The sequence below is a fragment of the Erythrolamprus reginae genome, chromosome Z (genome assembly GCF_031021105.1).
Source record: "Erythrolamprus reginae isolate rEryReg1 chromosome Z, rEryReg1.hap1, whole genome shotgun sequence".
In the NCBI taxonomy this organism is placed as follows: Eukaryota; Metazoa; Chordata; class Lepidosauria; order Squamata; family Dipsadidae; genus Erythrolamprus; species Erythrolamprus reginae.
The window spans coordinates 127,439,437-127,455,978 of record NC_091963.1 but is presented as its reverse complement, the minus strand read 5'-3'; the positions used below and the strand labels follow the sequence as shown (position 1 = coordinate 127,455,978).

Here is a 16,542-nt window from a genome sequence, read left to right as displayed (position 1 = left end):
TGAGTATGTGCAGAGTGCAAATACTCTAGGGAAGGCACAGAGGTAGAAAGATGAAAGGGGAATTTGTGGTTTTCTATGGCTCAATAGAAAGCAGTGCTGAACACAGATTGGAAAAATGTTGGCACCAGCCTGGATAAATTTCAGGGATTCACTGAAAATCAAGAATTGTTGGACTGGATTAGATGGATCAGTGCCTATTTACAGACTTGGGTCTTTTCAGGTGGGATTTTAATCTGGCACTTACTTTGTCTTATTACTGTACTTAATTTTTACTAGGGTTCCAAGTGAGGCTGTGGTCCTTAGTTAACCTCCAGTATTTTCCATTTACTACTTTTATTTAAAAATAATAATTCAATAGAAAAGACTCACTGAGGAGGAAGCGATGGACTAAGTTTTGTCAAAATAATAAAAATAAAATAAACCCCTAGCGCTAAACTCTTGCCATCTAAGACAGCATGAGACAATGCCTTTTAAAAGGAGCACATGGAACCTCTGCACATGTTGCTGAAGTTAAATTGGGAACACCAAACTAGGTGCGCACTCAGGAATGGGTTTACTAAAGAAAGAGTATGAGATAAGTTTGTCTACCCACCAATTTATATAATTCATAGTGACTATCCCAAATTCAAAGACTTCCAAAATAAAAATAAAATAAAAACATTTTTAAAAAATAGCATTTACAAATAGCCAACTCAAGAACTATTGAATTATTTTTAACCAAAGATTTTAAGGAATCCTTGCTCGTACCTTTTTTGTCAGAATTTTGCCGTGAACTTTTTTGTTTTCAATACACAGGATCACTGCAGAAAAAGTCAATTGATAGTCAGAACCTCAGTCAAAATGGAGGTGGAAGGGACCTTGGAGGTCTTCTAGTCCAGCTACCTGCTTAAGAAGGAGATCCTGTACCACTTCAGACAAGTGGCTGTCCAGTCTCTTCTTTAAAATCTCCAGTGATGAAGCACCCATAACTTCTGAAGGCAAGCTGTTCCTCTGGTTAATTATCCTCAATGTTAGGAAGCTTCTCCTTAATTCTGGAAGACTGAATCCTGGAAGACTGCCCAAACCTCTGAATGATGAAGCATACTGACCTTGATACTATCCTTCTTAATGCCTTATATAGGCTGTGATAGTACAATCATTATCTTCTGCACAGTGATTTAATGTGGGTTAAGGAGCTGGGCTTAAGGATCATCCTTGAACCCAGAAACTCATTGAATTATTTGAGGTTCACCTTAGCTCTCTGTCTCGCAGAATTGAGGAGAAATAAGATTTAGGATTATGGATACCAATTTAAGTTCTTCAAGGGAAAATGGGATATTAATTAATAGATAGCACTACTGGTAAAAATTATAAAAGTCCCTGAGGTCTGGGTTCTTACTTTGGTGGTTGTCTAGAAAGTATGGTCATTTGATAATCTTATTAGAAACTCAATATTCTGATATGCATGAAGAGTCAGAAATGTTAGAACCATCATTATGTTTTATTTTTTTTACTTAGATTTTAAAAAATTCTGCTTTTATTGTTTTATAAATAACTCAAGGTGGCAAACCTACTTAATACTCCTTGCTCTTCCTATTTTCTCCACAACAACCCTGTGAAGTGGGTTGGGCTGAGAGATAAAGTTTTAGTGCCTAAGGTAGGACTGTAATTCTCAGTTTCCTGTTTCTAGCATGGTGCCTTAACCACTAAACCAAACTTTAGAAAAAGAGCCTTGGGGTAGTGGGTAGGGCAACTTTCCAAAAAGTGATATCTGAGCTGGAGATCTAGGTCTTTTAATTCCAACACTCGTTATGTGATGGGAAAATAAAATTTCCCTACAAATGGTCTTACAACAACAGTTTAATATTTTGTTGGGCCTTCAAGCCATTCATAACAAACGGTGCTCCTAAACCACTGAATTCATACCAACTTAGTTACACACACCTCTTTCCCCCTCCCGATAAAATAGAAGTTTCATCTTTACAGGGCAGGGGGAGGTGTGGATACCTTTTTAACAATTAAGGATGACCTGATCATGTCTAGTTTTCCTTTCAGTTATGGAACACACAGCAGTGCAATAAAAAATTTAGGTAGTCCTTGACTTACGGCCAAATTGATTAAGATTAAGACTGTCCATTATAACTCAGCGTTACAATGGACAGCCTCAGAAAGAGTACTTTACAGCCTTTCCAGATGTTGTAAAATGTTGTGCCACACCCATCCACCCTGGGAACATATGACCACATTTTGGACACTTGACCATCTCATATTTATAACAGGTTGCACCACCATCAGTGTTCCCTCTAATTTTTTGGGGGGGTGGGCGGAAAAGTATAGTGTCTGAGCAGCAGTCCCTTTGGGACTGGGCGGCACAGAAATAATAAATGAATGAATGAATGAATGAATGAATGAATGAATGAATGAATGAATGAACAAACAAACAAACAAATAAAAAACCCACCCTGTTTTGCCTCAGAGAATTTCAAAATAAAATACTGTACTGTGTGTCTATAACAGTGAGCTCATAATAGGGCAATTCTATCAATATCAAAATGCCATTTAAATAGTTGAGCTAGTTTCAAACTAGATTTTGTTTTCTTTCTCTCTTCCTTACTCCCATTCTTTTTCTTTCTCTTTTCCTTCCTCTCTTTTTTCTATCTGTTTCTCTCTTTTCCTCGCTTCCTCTCGCTCTCCTTCCCTCTCACTCTTTCTCTCTCGGCTTCTGGGCAGGTTTGAAAAACTCTGAGTTGATGATGATTTTTAAGTGAGCAATTGCTCACTGCTCAGCTTAGAGGGAACTATGACCACCATAATTACATCACTGTCATTTGTCATTTTTTGGGGGGGGGGGGGGGGGAAACCTGCCCTTTTAGCAGAATGACCTTGCATTTAGGCTGGTATGATTCTATTAATGCCTGCTGTAAAACCAGTTTTAAAATCAGTTCTGGTCACATGGGTGTCTCATCTTCCAACTTACAACCAAAATTTCAATCCGAACTGCAGTTTTAAGTTGAGGACTACATGTAGGAAACTCAGGATGAGGATAACAGAATAACAGAGTTGGAAGAGATCTGGGAGGTCTTCTACTCCAACCCTTTGCTCTATGAGTCTTGTTGGTTGAAATGAATATTACAGTATACAGTACTTGATTGGGTTTTAACTTCAGTGATTTGAAGTCATGGAATTATCATTGCTATTATCATCATTATCATCACCACCACCACCACCATGACTTCCCCTCCCTCTCTTCCTCCATTCTCCATCACATATAGAACAAAAACGCTAAAATCAACTAGTGGTATGAAATAGGAATTCCTGTTATTCTGTCATCGTTAGTGAAAGATAGCAGACATGAAATCACATCTATGATATTTCTTTTCTCACATTTTTTGGATATATGCCCGAAGTGGAATATGGAATTCAAATGAACCTGGTAACTATTCTGTGTCCATACTGAATCTTATTATTTTTGGCATGGCAGATAAAAATTGATGCTCGGCTCTCTCTAAGTTGGAGCTGAGCCATAAGTTCAACTGGGTTAATTGTTAAATGTCTCTCAAAAGAAATATTGGGGTTTGGAGGATGGGGAATGAATGACTCTCCTATTAGAGCGCTCTAACTTTTTCATACACTTTTAACAAAATTCCTTAGAGGCTGAAGGGAGTCTAGCTAGTCAAAACAAGTTGCATTTCTGGCAAACCAAGAGTTGGATTTGCTTTAGGATACTCCTGTGAGTGAAGTTCCTGAAAAGAACCACTAGATGGCAAACTAAGCACAGACAAGAAAAGGACTTTTATCCCATCAAAGATAATGAATAGTTTTTCTTCTCATCACTCAAAACTGGTTCTTGCCTTGCAAGGCTAGGGAGCCTGTGAAAGAAAGGCCTGCCTTGCTTTTGGCATACCAGGTGTTTGCTCAAAAATGCTGTCTGCAGAAATTCTGGGAAACTTAACACATGGGGCAAAGAAATGCTGAGGCAACAAGGAGTATATTAAGGAAGCTGTTGGTGCTTAGCTGCCCTCCAGGTTGGACCCAAGCAAAGGCAGACAAAATCTGAGATGATTAAAGATGCAACCAACTCTACAGTGACCTTGGGAGGAAACTGCTAACTTATTAGGGAAAAACCCCAACAACTCAAACTGTATTTAGTATCTTGATTTAGATCAGATATATCAATTGTAGCTTTTCAACCTGCCAAAATGCAACATGGATGCCGATAGGAAAAAAATAAAATTGTAAAATTTACCAGTGAGCTTCATATCTTCAACATTTACTTAATTCGATTTATATCCTACCTTTTCAATCAGCAGCCCACACAGCCTTCTCTTATCTATTTTCCCCCAAAACAACAATAGGTAGACTGGATTAGGAGAGAATAACTAACCCAGTGGAGCTTCCAAGGCTCAGGGTAGATTAGAACCCAGAGTCTCCTGACTCGGTCTAACACACAACTACAGCTCATTTAGGAGTTTTACACATTTGAGATGTGGCTGCTCAGCTCCAGTGGATGTCACAAATATCAGTTAGGAATGTAAAATTTAGCCTCGGAAGTGAAACTGTGAGCACTTGGTGCAAGTTTATTAACCTCTTGTATAAAGCAACTAATTTAATTTAATTAATTTGATTTATATGTCGTCCAATCCCAATGGGACTCAGGGCAGCTAACTATTGAATAAAAAGTTGATCAGTGCTTTTACTGATAAATATTATTGCCTCACATGAGCTTTAATTTCTAAAAGCTAATTGCCACAATCCCTACCCCAGTTTCAGATCTCTGCTGTCCTACTAACAATATTTATTTGTTAATTTGTTGTCTTATTATTGATGACAACAAATCAGGAATTTCCTTAATAGGTAACCTTTAACTTGTTTAATGGCAGCTTTGAAAAGAGTGCTTTACCGACACTTTTACTCCTTGGGGAATGTGTTTCCCTTGCCATAGTCACCTGACCACATTTTGGGCACTTGGCAACCAGGTTATAACTGCAGGGTACAATAGCCACAGGACCCCGTTTTGCAATATCCTGCAAAAAGACCCCACCCATTTGGGAGAATGGATTCGTTTTTACAACTACAGTATGTGATTTTATTTGTTTGTATCCTTCCTTTTTATTTTTAGAAATAACTCAAGGTGATGAACATATCCAACAAACCCTTCTCCTATTTTTTCCCAACAACCCTGTGAAGTGGGTTGGGGTGAGAAATAGTGACTAGCCCAAAGTCCCTATGTGACATTGATGACTAAGCTGAAACTAGAACTTATGGTCTCCGGCTTTCTAGCTTAATGCCTGAGCCTCTAGACCAGACCAACTTAAAAACCATATGATTTGGACTTACAGCCATGGGATACCTTAATGGCCACCAAAAAAAGCAATTGTAAAATTGTTTGATCCAGGGATTGGGTTTGATCCAGGGATGCCTCGACTTAATGACAGAAGTAATTTATGAATGAAGTTCTGGTCCCAATTGCAATTGTGAGTTGGGAACTATATGTTTTTTTTAAAAAAGCTATTTGATGTTCGTTTTCATTAGTTTTGAGCAAATACATCTTTCCCTCCTTGTTGAGCTACTGTAATTTGCTATGCATATCATTTATCAAAGTACACCAGCCTGAGGCTTTCCAGATGTGTTAGGTGTTATGGTTCCAACACATTTGGAGGATACCTGCCTGAAGAAGGCTGTCATTGGATACAATACAAAGAACAGGAGTCAGCAAATAAGGAAAATAAACTTCATTTCATGCTAAACCTTTTGTAAACTGTCCCTTTATTACCTGTCTGCACTCTAGTTTTATGATACTAATTAAGGCTGATAGCTTAAACAATCAAGCAATTATATAAATTAACCTAATCCACTATTTTCAAGCAGTGTTGAATTATGAAAAGCTAGCTAGATTAATAAACCTTTATTTTTAGTACAGATACTATACTTTAAAAAACTGATTGGCTGCCTACATCTTGCAACAGGCATTTTTGTCACATATGGTTTTCTAACGTGTAAGGCCCCCCCTATGTTAAATTCCAAAAAAATTAAGATTGGTCTAATTTTTATGTAAAGTCCTTGTTTAGCAACTGACTTGTTTAGCAATTTTCAGAGTTAGGACAGAAAAAGTAACTTTGTGACTAGTTCTCTATGAGCTCTGAAGCTTGGTACAGCTGCCATTCTACTTAATGACTGCTTTGCTTAATGGCCAAGTGACCGGTCCCATTGTAGTCACTAAATAAGGACTACCTGCATTCTGATTCCCACCAAATCTCACATTTCCAAAGAAATTTCCATTGATTTGACTTATGCGTAAGTAGCTGCAGAAAATATTATTCTGTTAATTCCATTAACTGATTGCAGATCATATCTTTCTTCTATCTTCTATCTTTCTTCTTCTACTATCTTCTCTCTCTCTCTCTCTCTCTCTCTCCCTCTCCCTCTCCCTCTACCTCTACCTACCTACCTACCTACCTACCTAAATGGATGTATGTATATGTGTATGTTTCAGTATAATTCTGGAATTTCAACCAAACTTGGTACACATGTGACTTACTATCTGGCGAAAAATATTATGGGGGTAAGAAGACACCCTTAGTACCTCTAGGTGGCCTTTTGGAACAACGGTCGTGTTCTGTACACTGAGCCTAGCTCAGTGTTTTTCTGAAGAGGCCTAGGCCTCCCTCACACATTAGGCCTATGAAGGGGAGCCTCATTAGGCCAGTACAGACACCTTTGAGCGTGGCATCACATGGCCTAAGTGGATCATTTGCCTCCACCTCACTGTGGCGACCCGATTTTGCAGAAAATAGCTTTGGCCTATGTTCTGATAATCATCCTTCGCCTCATCTCAGGCCTAGGGCTCCCTCACACAGCAGGCTTATTTATTTGTTGTACTTATATGCTGCCCAACTCATGAAGGACTCTGGGCGGCTTCCAACAAATAAGAACAAATAATAAAAACAGCGTAGAAAACATTAATACTGTATAATAAATAACAGAGTTGGAAGGGACCTTGGAGGTCTTCTAGTCCAGTGTTTTTCAACTAGTGTGCCATGAGAGATGGTCCGCTGTGCCGTGGGGAAATTAGAGAATGCTACAAGAACCTCCTAAGGCCGTGCTTTCTTAACAACTCCCTTCAAGCGGGAGTGGCAGCTGGCATGTCCAACTGCTTTTCAGAAAGGGGAAGTGAAAGGCCGAGCCTCAGGAAAAGGGGGACGTGGGATTCAGGAGGTGTACGTGATTGATAGGGGCGCAGCTCAATAGGCATGCGGCAGTCCCTCTCAGCTTTCCCACCCCTCTCCAACCATGATGGAAGCAGGAAAATGGCAGCAGCGGTGGCTTTACCGGTGGCTTCGGGTGGCAGGGCGTGGTGCCCACAGCCTGCTTCCCCACGCTGCTCCTAGTTGCGATTCTTTCATCTCTGTGTGAGTCTCAGGCGTGGCTACTTCCTCCTTGGAGACTGGCTGCCCTCTTAGCCAGACCCAGTGTGTGCCGGAGGTAGAGGAGGAAGACCAGCACTAGTTTGCCTGGGGTGCAATGGGGAGGAAAAAGAAGAGCGCCAGGCTGGCCGCTGGGCAAAAGGCGAATGGAGCAGAGGGCTGTGCTGCTTTTGTAGGATGGATTGGAGGGCTGGATAGAATGGAATGGAATGGAATAGGATAGAATACAATACAATACAATAGAATTTTATATAGATATTTGACCTTTTTCTTTTTATAAGAAGCCCCCGCAGAGGGTGATATACAATGCATCACAATGTTATCTATATTGTATATGGCCTCCTGAAGGGTCATCTTCTTAAAGAGCCCAAATCTCTATGTACACCATCAAAACAGACAGAACCAAGGCCCCTGCACCCAGCTGACACTATATGTATAATATGTACTGTGTTAGAGTGTCATTTTGTGTCATTTTGGTGGTGGTATGCCCCAGGATTTTGTAAATGTAAAAAATGTGCCGCGGCTCAAAAAAGGTTGAAAATCACTGTTCTAGTCCAACCCCTTGCTTAGGCAGGAAACCTTACACCACAGATTGTTATCCAACATCTTAAAAATCATCCAGTCTTGAAGCATTCACAACTTCTGGAGACAAGGTGTTCCACTGATTAATTGTTCTAATTGTCAGGAAATTTCTCCTTAGTTCTAAGTTGCTTCTCTCCTTATTCAGCTTCCACCCATTGCTTCTTGTTCTTCCCTCAGGTGCTTTGGAGAATAGTTTACTCCTTCTTTGTGACAACCCCTGAGATATTGGAACTGAAGTGACTGAGACGGAGACAGGTGACTTGAGGAACTCAACTTTAATGAGAAGCAGTAACCAACAACAACTTGACTAATTTGACAGGTCTTATATACTACACACACAACCAATCAAACGTAAGAACCTTTCCTGCCAATATGTGCCCTTTAGGGGAGCGCACAGACATTACGCCCCTTTACGGGGTGCATGTGTACTCAGCTAGGTATGGCGGTGTGCGCCGGACATGCCCAGATCATCGAACGGAAATTTCAGGAGCGGCCGCCTGTTCTGATGGCATGGGATCTTCACCAACAGAGGCCGCCGCTTCATCAGAAAGCACCGTTATAGGATCACTAAGTAGGTTTGCACTCCAAAGGACAAGGTGCATGATCCACGGTTCCAGTGAAACGGATTCTGGGCCTACAGTGGCCGGGGGTGGCAGCTCTCGGTTCCCAGGCGGTGGTGACTCAAGGTCCCCCTCCATTTCCTCCCTGGGATTAATACTTCGGGATCTTAGGTGGTCCACGTGACAATGCCACTCCCTACCGTCAGATAGCTTTACCCAGTACGAACGGGGACTGCAAATTCGCGTGATGGTTCCCTGCAGCCATCTATGGGTGCCCAGAAAATTCCTAGCAAACACCAGTTCCCCTTCACTGAATTCTCGGACATTAAGGTTGGCATGGATTGAGTTGGGAGGGTGTAAAATGGGTGGAGCCTGTCTAATGAAATGCACAACTTCCAACCCATCAGCCCTTGGAAAATTCCCGGAGTGGAGCTAATTCCAAATTGTAGGCAAGTGCAACAAAACGCTCCCCTATGCATAATGATCGTCTGCACATCCGCCGTCTCAGCATCCACTGGGAACTGTTGATAGGCATGAGAGAGGTCAATCTTTGCAAATATGTTTCCCCCAAGGAATGCAATAAGTGTGCCGCCATTGGCACCGGATAGGAGTAATGAGTGAGAGCCCAGTTGACCGTGCACTTATAGTCTCTGCATAAACGCACCCTGCTGTCTAGCTTGATAGTTGTCATTGGGGGGGGGTGTCTCCCAACAGGTCTGATCGACAGGTTCTAAAATATCCAATTGTATCAGTCTATCCAGCTCTGCATCCACCTTTGGCCTTATAGCTAAAGGGATACGTTGAGGCTTAAGGCAGACTGGCGGTACCGAAGGATCTAAAGCAAACACAGAGGGAAATTCTTTAGCTAACTGGATAGACATAACAATATCTTGTACAGCATTTACACCGATGATGGAAAAGCCCAACGCTGAGAACCAGTCGAGGCCCAACAAACTGGTAAACGGGCCTTCAACAATTACAAGTGGAAACCGACCCCTAAATTGCTTATATTGAACCGGGAACAACCTTCTCCCCACAGTTGGTATCAGCTGTCCCTGATAGTCTTTCAAGAGCGACTGGCAGGGCTCCAAATGACGTTTTGACATTTGAAGAAACAGGCGCTTAATCGTGCTCCATGAGACCAAGGATAAAGAGGAGCCTGTGTCAACCTCCATTGGGCAGAGGGCGGTTCCCAGGTAAACAGTGATGTTAATCTTCGATCCTGGAGGCAGTGATGTTTGGTGGATGATGGTGGACGGAGCTGACAGGGATTGATAGATTGCGTTGCAGGAGTCTCTGTGGGCATAACCTTCGCGTTGCCATTCTCGTTGTTGCGGGGCAGACTGCTCCTGAAACAAAGGCTGAGGAAAATTCAGGGGTTCCTACGAGCTCGACAAACACAGGCGATATGGCCTTGCTTCCCACAGCAACAACAGAATACATCTTTAAAGGCACAAACAGAGCAGGCATGGTCTCCTCCGCACCCCCCACACGAAAGGCGCAGTTCAGATTGAAACATGGGAGGCTTAGGCTGAGGCGCATTAGCCAGGCAATTAATTTCCTCCTCCTCCCGCCTGAGACTACTTTCCATGTCGACTGGAAGAACAGCCATGGCTGTTCTGTTGTTAGTGGAGGAAGCAGTCAAGAGAATGCCCATCTCGGCTAATGATTGAGCAGACATCTCAACAGCTCTAGCTTCCTCTAATGCCCCAGTGAAAGTGAGATCCTTCATAGTCAATAAATTGCCGATGAAGGCGGTTATCTCTAACCCCATAGACAAGTCAATCGAGATAGTTGTCGAGATTGTGGAATTCGCACGACTTAGCAGCACACCTCAGGGCTGCAATATGTTGATTAATGGTTTTGCCTTCCGATGATTCCGATGATAAAAGGAATATCTGCGGGCGCAGCGGGAGAGTGGCGGGGCGTAGTGATTTCGCAAAGTTGTCATGAATTCATCCCATGGAACATCATAGATTGAAGTGAGGGCAAAAGGGACATTGCCGTTTCTAGCATTTCTGTGCCACAGAAACATGAAAAATAGGCTCATTTACGGTCACCAGAGAGCTCTTTGTACTCATTAGAGATCAGAAAACACTCAAAACGAGCGACATAGGCCTCCCAAGATTCTCCATGAGGGTCAAACGGAGAGAAAGTGATATGGGTAGCCATATTTTATTACCGATTGATGTCTTGCAGGGTAGTTCCGATGCGTGAGCGTCGACTCCAGATCTCGTCGCCAGTGAAGTGACCGAGACGGAGACAGGTGACTCGAGGAACTCAACTTTAATGAGGAACGGTAAACAACAACAACTTGGCTAACTTTGACAGGTCTTATATACTACACACACAACCAATCAAATGCAAGAACCTTTCCCGCCAATATGCGCCCCCTAGGCGAGTGCACAGACATTACAGGAACACTACTGTACTATCATGTCTCCCCTGGTCCTTTTTTTCATTAAACTAGCCATGCCCAGTTCTTGCAACTGTTCTTCATATGTTTTAGTCTCCAGTAACTTAATCATCTTTGTTGCTCTTCTCTGCACTTTTTCTAGAGTCTAAACATCCTTTTCGCATCGTGGCAACCAAAACTGAATGCAGTATTCCAAGTGTGGCCTTACCAAGGCTTTATAAAGTGGCATTAACACTTCAGGTTATCTTGATTCTATCCCTCTATTAATACAGCCTAGTATTGTGTTGGCTTTTTTGGCAGGTGCTGCACACTGCTGGCCCATATTTAAATGGTTGTCCACTAGGACTACAAGATCTCTTTCACAGTTACTACTGTTGAGCAATGTACCACATATACTGTATCTTTGTATTTTGTTTTTCTTGCCTAAATGTAAAACTTTACTAAAAGGTTAATAAAAAAACTTACTCAAACAAATGTACTCTCAAAACTCTCATTCCTGGCTGGATCTAGATGTTGTTCCCTCAATGGCCCCATGCCTGTTGGAAGAGCCTGGTCTTCAAGGCTTTACAGGAGGTTGTAAGGTGGGAAAGATGTGAAACTCTGGAGGCAATTGGTGCTATAGAGTCGGAGCCGCCACAGAGAAGGCCTTTCCCCCCCAGGCCCGCCAGCCAACATTGGTTGACGGGACCCGGAGAAAGTCAACTCTGTGGGCTCTTATCGGTTACTGGGAGGTATGCGGCAGAAGGCAGTGCCATAGATAGTCTGGTCCTGAGCTGTCCCTCGTTTGAATCCATCCTTCTGAGATGGGTAAAATGAGGACCCAGATTGTTGGGGGCAATATGCTGATTCTGTAAACTGCTTCGAGAGGCTGTAAAAGCACTATGAAGCAGAATATAAGTCTAAATGCTATTGCAATTGAAGCCACTTTTGCCTGCCTCTTCCATTCACCCTATTCAACACTGGCAACGAACAATGGGATAGGAAAGCAGATAGGACAGAAAAGAGCGGACAACTTCACAGTTCAGCCCAGGGCAGTACGTTTTCGATAAATGGCCTTTCTAAAGCACCAACTCACCTGACATGACAACATACACCTGATCAAGTCACTTCAACCCAACATGGAAGTAATGGGACACCTTCATGACTAGCTTCAAATGCTTCATGGAGGCAAACAACCTCCTTCGGCTATCAGTCAAGCACAAACGAGCGTTCTTTCTGAGCTACTGCGGCACAGACGTGTTCGAGACAGCCCAGGCACTGGCCAGTCCAGATGGTCACCTAATCCTCTCTACAGACAATGCTCAAGACCCATTATGCCCCGAAACCCTCCAAATCCATACAGCGGCATGCCTTCAATTTGCAAAACCAGAAGGAGGGGGAATCCATTCATGAATGCATTGCTGTGCTGGGCAAGGCTTCTACCCATTGTGAGTTCCCGCGATCTAGATGAGCGACTTCTCAACCGAGTGATCTGTGGAATTCGGTTCATTAACCTTTAACAGAGTTTACTTTCAAAGACCACCCTCGCTTTCCAGATTGCGTTGGGGGACGCCAGGGCAGCTGAGACATCCACTAGGTCAAATGAGGCACTACAGCAACTAAGCAGCCCTAAAAGTGCACGAAAGACAGTAAACATCACGAGAGTTTGGCACGAGACTTCTCACCTGACAGCGATGAGGAAGTTTGCCACCTTCGATTCAAAAACCCTGACAATTTCCACTGTGTGTCTGCTGCAGAGGGCACCATCCCCCCACCGTCTGCCAATACCCGGTGGCCATCTGTTAATTGTGTGACCATCGCGGTAATCTATTAAGAGTCTGCTGCGCCAAGCTGCCTTCCCCACAGGCAACACGAGCACCAAGCAACCCTGGCTATGCCAATCAGCCTCAACATGGGGTTGCAGCCACGATGAAGAACTGACTGGGCCAATGCGACTGAGGCCTGCCCAAAAAAATCCAGCAAGCAACCATGCCACACCGGAAGAAGCTGCGAGGCACTCTCTTGCTTAAGGAGTCACCATGCAGCATGGAGATCAACACCGGGTCGTCTGTCCCCATCGTATTCTGGGCCGTGCTGCAACAAGCAATCCCAGGGATCCAGAAGAACAATTGTGGCAGCAAGAACTGGGGTTGACTGACTATCAAGGCAACCGCATTCCAGGCATCAGCTATGTACCTTCCAGGTGCAATTTAAGAATTTCAATGGCGCCGTCATGCTGACAGGGGTCATTGGCTCCTTTCTAAACCTACTCAGTTTGGAGTGTTTCAAGGCAGTGAAGGACTGCCTTCTTCGCCACTACTAGTGCGCCCTTCAAGGCTGTTGTGGGCGTTCACGCATCCGGTGGGCATATGTGCGCCCATTGGCATGAGATTTGGCATCTGCGCTGTGGAGACAGAATAGCGCACCCTAGTGCTGGCAAACCACGCTAAATATATGTGACATTCGGCGTTAAGCTCTCTGGCCTGTATACGTGACATTCCATACATCTCCCCTGGTTCCTTATCAGTTGCAAACAGCTCTGGAGGAGACCTCCAAAAAAGCACGTAGGCCATGGGCTTTAAGGAACAACATCAATTGATCATTCATTATCCGCGAGGCAAACATGGGGCAACCCATGCATTAGTTGCCGATCAATTTCCGGTCACAATTCAAAGTGTTGGTTATGACCTATAAAGCCCTTCATGGCATCGGACCAGAATATCTCCAGGACCGCCTTCTGCCGCATGAATCCCAGCGAACGGTTAGGTCCCACAGAGTTGGCCTTCTCCGGGTCCCGTCAACTAAACAATGTCATTTGGCGGGACCCAGGAGAAGAGCCTTCTCTGTGGTGGCCCCGACCCTCTGGAACCAGCTCCCCCCCAGATATCAGAGTTGCCCCCACCCTCCTTGCCTTTCGCAAGCTCCTTAAAACCCACCTCTCATCAGGCATGGGGGAATTGAAATTTTCCCTTCCCCCTAGGCTTATAGAATTTATACATGGTATGCTTGTATGTATGATTGGTTCTTTAAATTGGGGTTTTTTTTTAGATTATTTTTAATATTAGATTTGTTCACATTATCTTTTTTATTGTTATTAGCTGCCCCGAGTCTTCGGAGAGGGGTGGCATACAAATCTAATAAATACAAATACAAATAAACTATCCAATAAGATTGTGTATTCTCTAATATCCAATAAGATGTAACCTGATGACTAATGCTACTGGATGACAATAAAAGGGGTTGCAAGGCCATGTCAGGACAAGATGTGCCTTCCCCAACAACATGCATTCTTGTCTACTGTCTCCTTGGTTGACATCATGCGCATGCGCAGCAAGCGAAATCTCATGCAAGGACATAAGTGCAAGTGATATTTCAGCGATTTTCACCAATATTTTTGCTTCCACGCATGCGCAGAAGCAAAAAATGGGTGAAAGTCGCTAAAATTTCGCTCGCGTGTCTTCACACAAGATTTCGTTTGCTGCACACGCGTAGAAGCCAAATCTCAAGCATCTGTGTGTCGGGAGCAGGCAGGTGCCCACTCATTTCAAAAATCGCTACCGGAACATAGCAGTTTACCATTCCAGTAGCAAGCCATCAGTGGTTCAAGACCGGAATCAACACCATCACCAACAGTGCCTAAGGAGGACCACCTGAGGAAGTTTGAAGATAATAATAATAATAATAATAATAATAATAATAATAATAATAATAATAATTTATTAGATTTGTATGCCGCCCCTCTCCGAAGACTGAAGATGTTTTTAGAGGTAGTCTGGGAACATATAAGGGGACTGCAATTTTGTTCAATTTGGGCCCAAACATACCGTGTTTTCCCGAAAGTAAGACAGTGTCTTACTTTCTTTTTATCCCCAAAAGCCCCACTATGTCTTACTTTCTGGGTATGTCTTATATTGTTAAACGGGCACTGACAGCTAAAAAAACTGTGTAAAATGTGTTTTTTTTAGTGTATATGCATTTTACCTTCTGTGACGGGCGGGGGGGGGGAGGTTTCTTTGGAGTAGGGACGTGCCCGAGTAAATTTGCAGAGGCGGCAGTGACAAGTGCAGGGGACGGCGCGGCGACGTATGGAGAGGGGGACGGTGCGGACGTGGGCAGGAGGCGACGCGCAGCTAGATGAGAGGGAGGCGGCAATACCCCCCGTGTTTCCCCGAAAGTAAGACATATGTCTTACTTTCGGGGTATGGCTTATATTAGCCGACCCCCCTGAAACCCCCGATACGTCTTACAATCGGGGGTGTCTTACTATCGGGGAAACAGGGTAGCACCAGATAAAGAGTTGGACAAGCTAATTGGCCAAGGGATCCTAGAACCTGTTGACCATGCAGGTTGGGAAACTCCTATAAGTGACCCCAGTCAAGCCGGATGGGTCAGTTTGCCTCTGCGCTTACTATAAGTGCAAGAGACCCAGCCTATTTCAGCAGGGTGGAGGAGATGCAACATGAGCCAGCTCAGGCGTTTATTTTCCAGTCCCAGTTTTGAGGAAATAGTAAAACGGGTGGTGGGAGAGTTGTTGTGTGTGTGTGTGCTTTTAAATCTCCCAGCTGTCCACAAGTTCCACAGCTGAGATTTGAACAAGGTCATTATACAGTGGTACCTCTACTTAAGAACTTAATTCGTTCTGTGACCAGGTTGTTAAGTAGAAAAGTTTGTAAGTAGAAGCATTTTTTCCCGTAGGAATCAATGTAAAAACAAATAATGTGTGCAAACCCATTAGGAAAGAAATAAAAGCTTGGAATTTGGGTGTGAGGAGGAGGAGGAAGAGGAAGAAGAGGAGGAGGAGGACAGTTGCTGCCGAAGGAAGAAAGTGAGGTGAGGGGAATCAAAAAAATCCAAAACTTTAAGGCTTAAAAAAAAAGAGAGGAACTCTGAGGTGGCGAGGAGAAGCACGCGCCTCCCATGCCAAAGCCTCCTTAAGTGCCACCGAAAGGCTCCTCTGGCAGCCCAGAAAAGCCCGAGATGGCCAGGATTAAAGGGGGAATGGCAGGAAACTGGCCGGGCCTTTGTGCCGCTCTCAAATTTCCTGGGAAATTTTTCCGGGCTTGGGTTCTTAAGTAGAAAATGCTCCTTAAGAAGAGGCAAAAATATCTTGAACACCCAGTTCTTATCTAGAAAAGTTCTTAAGTAGAGGCGTTGTTAGGTAGAGGTACCACTGTACTTTGAAAACCCTGTAAATAAAATTGCTTTGATTTGACACGTATAGATACAATTCATTCACTTTCCTGTCTAATAAAAGATTGGGAGAAATAAATACCTGGGAAATGCCAGATAATAAACTAGTAATTACCAATGGAAGTTTAAGGGAACCTTTTTCTAGGTCTTTTCAATTCAAATTCCTTTATGTTTCCGCCTCCTCTGTTTCCTCACTTCCGCTCATTCTATTCTGCTGAAGGCTTCTGTGAAACTGAAAAGTTTGTCTATTCTGGCTGCAGCATGTTTAAGTAAAGTACAGATAGATAGATATACAATGATTGTATTTGTTACCCCGAAAGAACTGGAGTGAGACCTGCCTGCGTTAAGATGGCAAGTTTCTCTCCTGACCCAAGAACCTCTCTTTTAGCCCCCACTCGCCAAATTCAGGTGT

General features: G+C 43.4%; 1 long non-coding RNA gene across 1 annotated transcript; it reads left to right on the top strand.

Moving 5' to 3' along the window:
* The first annotated feature begins 129 nt into the window (after positions 1–129).
* Positions 130–8,543, top strand: LOC139154342 (uncharacterized). Its single transcript, XR_011556897.1, has 3 exons — positions 130–220; positions 796–977; positions 8,163–8,543. It is a non-coding gene; the product is annotated as an uncharacterized lncRNA (long non-coding RNA).
* Positions 8,544–16,542: the final 7,999 nt, after the last annotated feature.